Below are 10311 nucleotides of genomic sequence, written 5' to 3' on the forward strand. Positions count from 1 at the left end.
AAAGAAAATACCTACCCAGGAGTCCTTGCTGCCGTCCAGCTTCCGGTTCCTCCCGCGCCAAAAGTAACTTGAACACAAGGAAAACAGTAAGTACAACTTTTAAAACACAGCTCCTGTTGCCTTCACTTACCCACCGAAGAGTCGCTACCTTCTCCTGCTGCTCCGCCGGGAAATGAGGCCGAGTCCACGGAGCTCCGCACCTTTAAAGAAAATACCTACCCAGGAGTCCTTGCTGCCGTCCAGCTTCCGGTTCCTCCCGCGCCAAAAGTAACTTGAACACAAGGAAAACAGTAAGTACAACTTTTAAAACACAGCTCCTGTTGCCTTCACTTACCCACCGAAGAGTCGCTACCTTCTCCTGCTGCTCCGCCGGGAAATGAGGCCGAGTCCACGGAGCTCCGCACCTTTAAAGAAAATACCTACCCAGGAGTCCTTGCTGCCGTCCAGCTTCCGGTTCCTCCCGCGCCAAAAGTAACTTGAACACAAGGAAAACAGTAAGTACAACTTTTAAAACACAGCTCCTGTTGCCTTCACTTACCCACCGAAGAGTCGCTACCTTCTCCTGCTGCTCCGCCGGGAAATGAGGCCGAGTCCACGGAGCTCCGCACCTTTAAAGAAAATACCTACCCAGGAGTCCTTGCTGCCGTCCAGCTTCCGGTTCCTCCCGCGCCAAAAGTAACTTGAACACAAGGAAAACAGTAAGTACAACTTTTAAAACACAGCTCCTGTTGCCTTCACTTACCCACCGAAGAGTCGCTACCTTCTCCTGCTGCTCCGCCGGGAAATGAGGCCGAGTCCACGGAGCTCCGCACCTTTAAAGAAAATACCTACCCAGGAGTCCTTGCTGCCGTCCAGCTTCCGGTTCCTCCCGCGCCAAAAGTAACTTGAACACAAGGAAAACAGTAAGTACAACTTTTAAAACACAGCTCCTGTTGCCTTCACTTACCCACCGAAGAGTCGCTACCTTCTTCTGCTGCTCCGCCGGGAAATGAGGCCGAGTCCACGGAGCTCCGCACCTTTAAAGAAAATACCTACCCAGGAGTCCTTGCTGCCGTCCAGCTTCCGGTTCCTCCCGCGCCAAAAGTAACTTGAACACAAGGAAAACAGTAAGTACAACTTTTAAAACACAGCTCCTGTTGCCTTCACTTACCCACCGAAGAGTCGCTACCTTCTCCTGCTGCTCCGCCGGGAAATGAGCCTCTCCTCCCTGTACTCTGTTTCTGACCATGACCATGTAATGCCCTAATCTCTCCATGTCTGTGTAGCCTGAATTCTCTTTATATCCACTTTTGTATATCCTATCTGCCACTCTGGACCCAAGCCCTTTACTCCTTTCTCCCTGTTTGTTCTTCTCAGCCACTTTCTTTAGTTCTTTTCTCCTCCCCTTTCTGTCACTGGACTCTGCCACCTTGCATTTCTCCCCTCTCAAATACGTGGTGTTACTTGTGTTCAGTGAGCACAGAACAACTAGGTATGTCAGAGAGCAAACCAAAAGAAACCCATCCTACTTTCCTTCATTTAAGCTAAGGATTCCTGTTGTAAACGTGTGATCCAATCTATCCAATTTTCCAATATTTACTGCACCCAGGTGACCCTGTGTATCCTCATGCAGACATAGGATCAGGAGGCGGCCATTCAGCCCCTCAGACCTGCTCCATCATTAAATTAGATCATGGTTGATCTGCAAATTAACTAACCCACCTTTGCTCCCTATCGATTGATACCCTTACCTAACAGAAATCAATCAATCTAAGTCTTGAAAGCTCCAATTGATCCTCAGCATCCACAGGCTTTCGAGGGAGATTTTCACGACCCTTTGCCTGAAAAGGTGCTTCCTGATTTCACTCCCTGAATGGCCTAACTCTAATTTTAAGACTAGGTTCCCCCTTGTTCTCAATTTCCCATCAAAGGAGATAGCTTCTCTATATCTACCCTCGCGAATCCTTCTAACATTTTAAACACTTCGCTCTAACGAAGGAAAATATCCCCAAAGAACTGCTTCATTCATAGTCATTGATAGTCAATTTCAAAACTGCGCTCGATCTGAATCCACCTTAAAGATCGTACACAGTACAGCAGTTTTCCTGTTTGAAGCATGACAGAGCTCAGCTCCAATCACTATCGCCATTGCTTAGATTGGAAACTTCTAACCGAATATTTGCCTCTGTATGACAAGCTGACAAAAATGCAAATCTCTAATACTGATTAGCCACTGCAAATTTTACTGTGAGCACTGAGGTCCTTTTAACAGTAAGGGAGTGACAACTACATCCACTTATCATCAAGATGTTGTGGGCCACCCATTCTCACATGGAAATTTACTGCTGAGATTTAGATCATTGGCAATCGAACCAGAGGGAGATGGAGAAAATTGTTTGACACAGCAAGTTGTTGTGATCTGGAATGCACTACCTGAAAGGGTGGTGGAAGCAGATTCAATAGTAACTTTCAAAAGGGGAATTGGATAAATAAATGAAAAGGAATAATTTGCAGGACTCTGGAGGAAGAGCAAGGGAGTGGAACTAATTGGATATCTCTTTCAAAAAGCTGGCACCTTCTGTTTTGTAAACGTCTACCATTCTATCATAAGTTGACTCGTCCAAGCCAAAGTAAATTCAAATGAATACTATTCCTGAAAATCGCCAATAATGTAAATAAATCAATCTAGCTTAGAGCATACTGCAAAAAAATTATCTGCCGAAAGAAACTAGCCTATAAATCATACTTCAAGCAATTTGAGCGTAACAATTTGGCTAGAGTTCTTTATCTTAAAAAAGAAGCTTACTAGATTTGAAAAGCAAGATGGCAGCAGCTCTGAGCAGGGCAGGGGAAGGGAGGGGGAAAAGGCTTGAAAGGATTCAATGGGTAAAGAGTCAATAAGGCCTTCAAACCCTGATGATTGCTGTCAATTCTTCAATGACTTCAAGAGGGTGGCCATGATGAAGGTTGCATATAAAAAATGAAAGTAGAGAAAGGTGCATTATTTCTAGCAAAATAGGCACCAAAATATTTTCCGCCGCGAACAAGGGAGACGTTCGATACCAAGAAAGAAAGCACTTGCATTCATATAGCTCCTTTCACAACTTCAGGCTGTCCCAATGAAATACTCCACAGCACATTGGCGTCAGTTTCTGAATTCGAAGATTGGAACTAAATCAGCCCTCTATAGTGTATTCCATCATCCAATAGTTAAAAACTGGGGATGCTGGAAAACTTAAACGCTGGAAATACTCAGGTCTGGAGTAGGACTGGAACAAAGAATGCTCCAAATACGAAATACAGTGGATCCTGAAAAGCTGAAATAAAAACAGGAAATGCTGGAAATACTCAGTTAGTGGATTAAAGAAAGATATCATTCAACAAAGCATGTTGGCATGAGTTTATGGACAAAAGGTGAAGAGTTATAAAAATTGACTTCGTCTTTCAAAAAATTGACCTTTCCTTTAAAAAGTGAACAATGTGCTCCAAAATGGCCACTGCAGGTTAAAAGACTTGGCCTTTGTATATTCAAACTGTCTGACAAGGTTAAAGGAAAATCTTCAAAGCTAATAGGTGTCAATTGAACCCATCCAACACCCATCCTGAAATATTCCCACATTGAATGGGTTCTTCTGAAACAAAGAAGGTGTGAAGTAGTCATATCCTAGGCCATTGTCAATCACATACAGGGAAGAAAATACCTGTCTTTCAGCAGGGGCAAGATGTAACACATCTTTATCTTAAAAAGCAGCCGAGAGAGAGAGAGAGAGACCCAGAAAACAGCATCCAAACAGCTTTTTCAGCTAAAGGGCTGGGAGAACATCCAACAAAGCAGAAGGGACAGGCCCTGCTGTAGAATCCTACATCTATATTTTATACAGCAGTGAATCAGAATTGATCCACCGTCTTCGATTAAACTTTCAACCAAGAGAGAAATCTACAAAAGGAGAACTTGACTTGCAAGAAAATTCGACAGGTTTATCATGAACCCCTGAAACCTACCCCCACTTACCCTTTTTCCTCACTATCAGTTTCTTCTTGTGTGTGGGTGTGTGAATGAATGAGTGAGTGGATGCTGTTGCGATAATTTTGGGATAAGGCGTATTGATTATTGATCAATAAATAATTGAGTTTCTGTTTTAAACCTACAAGGAAACCTGTCGCTGTCTGTTTATTTGACAAATAAAGCACAAAGGGGTTAAAACCTAATAACAAAACATACTTGCTGCGGTCAGATGAGAGTTGAACAGAGGGAACCACCCAAACCTCTCACCTCAAGGCCATAACAGTGTCCTTGCTCATGAGTCACTGAAAGCTAACATGCAGGTGCAGCAGGCAATTGGGAAGACAAATGGTCTGTTGGCCTTTATTCCAAGAGGATTTCAGTACAGGGGTAAAGATGTCTTGCTGCAATTGTATAGAGCCTTGGTGAGACCGCACCTGGAATATTGTGTACAGTTTTGGTCTCCTTACCTAAGGAAGAATGTACTTGCCATAGAGGGAGTGCAACAAAGATTTACCAGACTAATTCCTGGGATGGTGTTGAGGAGAGATTCAGGAGGCTGGGCCTGTATTCTCTAGAGTTTAGAAGAATGAGAGGTGATCTCATTGAAGCATACAAAATTCTTACAGAGTTCGACAGGGCAGATGCAGGAAGGATGTTTCCCCTGGCTGGGGGGTGGGGTTCTAGAACTAGGAGACACAGTCTCAGAATAATGGATAGGCCATTTAGGACTGAGATGAGGAGGAATTTCTTCACTCAAAGGGTGGTGAACATTTGGAATTCTCCACCCAGAGGGCGGTGGAGGCTCAGTCATTGAGTATGTTCAAGACAGAGATCGATAGATTTCTAGATATTAAAGGGATAAAGGGATATGGGGATAGTGCAGGAAAATGGCGTTGAGGTAGATGATCAGCCATGATTTAGTTGAATGGCGGAGCAGGTTCTAGAGGCTGAATGGCCTACTCCTGCTCCTATTTCCTATGTTCCTCTGTTCCTAAGATGTCGACCTGTCAGTAGAGGATGGGATTCTTCCCACTTGGCTACAGATATCCCTGAAAGGCACATCTCGCATTGGTTAGTCTTAGCTGAACACACTGTGCTGTTAAGCTACCAGGTTTTAGCTTGTAACCTCTGGCAGTACCACTCCATACCTGAGAGGTCCCTAAATTTTGGCTGTTGTGCATCTAGGCCCAAAACCAAGAGTGGTCACTGTAGTAATGTGGGAAACATGGAAGCCAGTTTTGTGCACAGCAAGATCCAACAATGAGATAATGAGCAGATAATCTGCTTTACTGAGGGAAGTGAGGGTGGAAATCACAGAGGCACTGGCCATAATTTTTCAGTCTTCCTTAGACTCGGGGTTGGTGCCAGAGGACTGGAGAATGGCAAATGTTACACCCCTGTTCAAAAAAGGGTGTAAAGATAAGCCCAGGCCAGTCAGTTTAACTTCGGTGGTAGGGAAACTTCTAGAAAAAAGAATTCGGGACAAAATTAATAGTCGCATGGACAAATGTGGGTTAATTAAGGAAAGCCAACATGGATTTCTTAGGGAAAATCATGTTTAACTAACTTGCCGGAGTTTTTTGAGGAGGTAACAGAGAGGGTTGATGAGGGTAATGCTGTTGATGTGGTGTACATGGACTTTCAAAAGGCGTTGGATACAGTGTCGCACAACAGACTTGTGAGCCAACTTGTAGCTCATGGAATAAAAGGGATCATAGCAACATGGATATGAAATTGGCTGAGTGACAGGAAACAAAGAGTAGTGGTTAATGGATGTTTTTTGGGCTGGAGGAAGGTTTGTAGTGGAGCTCCCCAGGGATCAGTACTGGGACCCTTGCTTTTATGTATATTAATAACCTATATCTTGATGTACAGGACACAATTTCAAAGTTTGCAGATGATACAAAACTTGGAAGCATTGTGAACTTTGAGGAAGACAGTGTAGAACTTCAAAAGGGCATTGACAAGTTGGTGGAATGGGTGGACAAGTGGCCGATGATGTTCAATGCAGAGAAATGTGAAGTGATTCATTTTGGTAGGAAGAACATGGAGAGACAATATAAAATAAAGGGTACAATTCCAAAGGGGGTGCAGAAGCAGAGGGACCTGGGTTCATATGTGCAGAAGTCATTGAAGGTGGCAGGACAGGTTGAAAGAGCGGTTAATAAAGCATACAGTGTCCTGGGCTTTATTAATTGGGGCAGAGAGTACAAGAGCAAGGAAGTTATATGGAGCTTATATAAGACACTAGTTCAGCCTCAGCTGGAGTACTGCATCCAGTTCTGTGCGCCGCACTTTGGGAAAGACATGAGGGCATTGGAGAGAGTACAGAAAAGATTCAGGAGAATGGTTCCAGGGATGAGGAAGATAGATTGGAGAAGTTAGGACTGTTTTCCTTGGAGAAGAGAAGGCTGAGGTGATTTGATAGAGATATCCAAAATCATGAGGAGTCTGGACAGACTAGATAGAGAAAAACTGTTCCTACTCATGAAAGGATCGAGAACGAGAGGGCTCAGATTGAAAGTATTTGGTAAGGGAGGCAAAAGTGACATGAGGAAAAACGTTTTCACGCAGCGAGTGGTTAAGGTCTAGAATGCGCTGCCTGAGAACGTGGTGGAGGCAGGTTCAACTGAAGCATTCAAAAGGGAATTAGACTGTTATATGAAAAGGAAGAATGTGCAGGATTATGGGGAGAAGGCAGGGGAACGGAACTGAGGGAATTGCTCTTTCAGAGAGCCAGTGCAGACCCGATGGGCCGAATGGCCTTCTTCTGCACTGTAACAATTCTGTGATTTTGTAGTGATGTTGGTTGAGGGATAACTACCACCCAGAATGGGTGGGGAGAACGCTCCTGTTCTTTTTCAAAATAGTGCTATGGGATCTTTTACATCCCACAGAAGGCAGATGGAGCCTCAATTTGCATAGAATTACATGGAAATTTACACAGAAAGAGACCAGTCAGCCCAACTGCTTCACACAAGCCTCCTCCCAAACTGCTTCATCCCACCTTTATTCTTCTATTACTGTCTCCCTCACGTGATTATATAGATTCCCCTTAAAAACATCTACTGAAGCAGCAAATCCAACTTCTAAGATTGACAAACAATTTCCATTCTTCAGCTGGCCACAACACATTGTGGCAGGTGCAGTAGCAATGTCTCTCTTCCCATCCCCTGCCCAAGGTTGGCACCCTGAGGCACTGTTATTGGCCTGCACACTTTTAAACTACCCTGATGACTCATCCTAAAGATGGCACCTCTGACTGCGCAGCACTCCATTAATACAGTGCTGGAATGTCAGCCTAGATAGTGTTTTTGGGGGGGGGGGGGGGGGGGATTTTACCAGGCCCTTGGAGGTGGGTTTGAAGGCGGGAGGGGTGAGCAAAATTAGAGAAAAATGCATGAGCCTCTGGCTGCTTTTCCCAGGGGTGGGCTGAGTCTGATGTCATTAACCCGCCTGGCAGTGGCAGGGAGCCAATTGAACAGGAAAATTAGGCAATTAACTGCAATCTTCCACCAACACTGCAATTTTCCCAGTGCCACATGGGCCTCACGCTGTATCAGCACCTCGGTAACAGGGGAGGCGGTTGCACAGTGAGAGGTTGGAATGACGTGAGAGTTTAAAGCTTTCTAACCTTTGACGGCAGAAAATGGCAAGGCTGATATCTTCTGCTGTCAGTGGCTTGTTCCAGGACCTCCTGGAGAATGACGTGGCTGCGATAGCACTGGGGGTGATGCAGTGGCAGCCATTCCCACCAGCCTCCATTGTGTCCCTCCCACTCCTCCTGCATTCTCCTCAGCAGCACTCTCACCGCAGACACAATGAAGGCTGCCAGCCACTCTTGGAATGGGGCTCGCTAAATCAACCCCCTGCCTCCTTGGGCTGCTTGGGCACTTTGGAACAGCCTGAGGTCATGATTGTTGCTGTATAAATGCAAAGCTTTTTTTCTTTTTTGTTACAATTACTTCTGGCTTCACTCTGCTGTTGTTATCCACTACTAATATACAAAACAACTGGTTTGAACAGGCCTTGAAATCTAATTCTCAGCAGGCCATGTGATTATATACCTGGTCATACTTCATCCAGTTAATGCAGTAATTGCTCTTGTACATGTCTATCAGATTTGAGAACCTAATTGCAGTGAGATTACTGAGAATGTTGAACCAACTTGCTCCTCTTCTCTAAGGAGAACAACCCCAGTTCTCCAATCTATCCTGATAACTGAAGTCCCTCATCTGTGGGACCATTCTTGTAAATACTCTCTGCATCGTCTCTAAAGACTTCACATCCTTCCGAAAGTGCAATGCCCAGAACTGGACACAATACTCCAGTTGAGATCGAACCAATGTTTTATCAAGGTTTATCGTAACCTCCTTGCTTTCGTATTCTCTGCCTCTGTTTGTAAAGCCTAGGATCCCTTATGCCTTTTGTTACAATCATCTGGTTCATGGTTTGTATTAATTTTCTAAAGGTAACTTTTAATTTGGGAATTGAATTTTTCTTAAATGCAAGACAAATGAAAACACCTGGTTTGAGAAGCTGACAAGCACACCGAGAGTGGTTACAAATCAAAGGGTAGCCCTTTATTTAGTATAGTCATACCGGGAAGTGTAAAGACCCGACACAATGGGAACCCCTCTGAACTTGTTGATGGAGATGGTGTGTCTGCAGCTACCTCTGTCAAGGGTTAAAATTATTCATATGATTTCCCAGAACAAAGAGAAGATTTAAAGTTCAAAAATCTCTCCATGAGTGCTTACAGAGTCAGGGTTAGGGAGCTGAGAGCCATAACACTACAGGTAGCCTTGTTTAGTTGAGCAGTTGGAACCAGAAAGTTTAGGAGAGTTTGTTCTGTCGTTGTCAGCAATATCAATTATTCATGTGGGTATCAGGAATCAAAGAGAAAATTTGGATATGGAAATAATTTGTTTAAATTGTGATCTGGGACATCCCACAAGCACCACCTTGCTATGGAGATAGCTGTTGCTAGGGAGATGCCTTTGCTTTTGGAAAGCTTTTAGCTTTTGGAAGTCAGTTGGACTCAGGAGCAAAGAGACTATCAGGAACCAGGGGTGTTTCTGTTTTGAGGAAGGCCCATGCTCAAGCTGGGAAGTCCGGACTTGGGAGGTGATCCCATACTTTGGAACACAGCTGAGAAATTAGGGTAATTGAAGTGCATTCCTCAGAGCTGTGGTACTCTTTGGATTGGTCCCAGGAGAAGTGAACAAACCACCAAACTGTACATATCTCGTATGTACAGGGGAAATTTTGGGGTGGAAGTAACAGTAAAACAGGAGTGCCTGTTGAGATTTAGAGCCTAAAGCATATAACTTCATGCTCTGTTAAGATTTTAAGTTTAAAACAAATTGTTTCCAAATTGTAATGTTGTTAACAGCATTTTGCTTTAACTTTTTGCTTTACAGTAAAGGCTTTTGTTTAAAACACGAAATCTTGTGGTGCAATTCTTTCAGTAATGAGTTGGAACTTGACTTTCTCTTTTTAAACATTAATGATCCATAACGGGATCATAACAAATTATGGGCTCTTGGTGGGATTTGAGATCCACAGATTGAGACAAGTACACTGGGATTTGCTAAAGTTTAACCAAACAAGATTTCATGGTGACTTTTCTGGACTTATTGAAAAGCAGAATGACTTTGTCAATTGCTTAGATTTTTCTGGAATGGGACGATTTATCCCTGAATGTTTTGTACTAATCAACAACAGTTAAGTTGATGGCTTTGGTAGAAGAGTTGAAGTTAGAGTTAAGAACAGGGGCTAAAAAAGACAGATCGCGGAGACTTTAGCACAGCATTTGGAATTTGAAGAAAAGGTTGACCAGATAAAGCACAGACTGAGTTAGCTAGGATTCAGTTGCGAATGAAGCAACTTGAATTGCAAAAAAAAGGAAAAACTTGAACTTGAAAAGGGAAAGAAATGCAGATGAAAAAACTTGAGTTCGAAGGAGAGGAACAAGAAAGCAATGTGGAAACTTGAAGTAGACATTCAAAGAGGAAGGAAAGTGAGACTATTTGAATTGAAAAGAGAAAGGCTTCGTTTACTTGGACTGGCAGTTTAACTCTGGGTTTTGATTTAACAAGGCATATTCGCCTAGTGCCTAAATTCACTGAGGAAGGGGTTGAAAGGTATTTTGTCTCATTTGAGAAAATTGCTACAAGGTTAGCTTGGTCACCAGAAACATGGACTATTCTTTTGCAAAGTGTTTTAATAGGAAAAACATTGGATGTTTATTCAAGTCTTTCAGAGGAAGTCTTTGGATTATGAGACAGTTAAAAATGCCGTACTTAATGCATATCACAGAATCA

The sequence above is a fragment of the Heterodontus francisci genome, chromosome 9 (assembly GCF_036365525.1).
Source record: "Heterodontus francisci isolate sHetFra1 chromosome 9, sHetFra1.hap1, whole genome shotgun sequence".
NCBI classification, from domain to species: Eukaryota; Metazoa; Chordata; class Chondrichthyes; order Heterodontiformes; family Heterodontidae; genus Heterodontus; species Heterodontus francisci.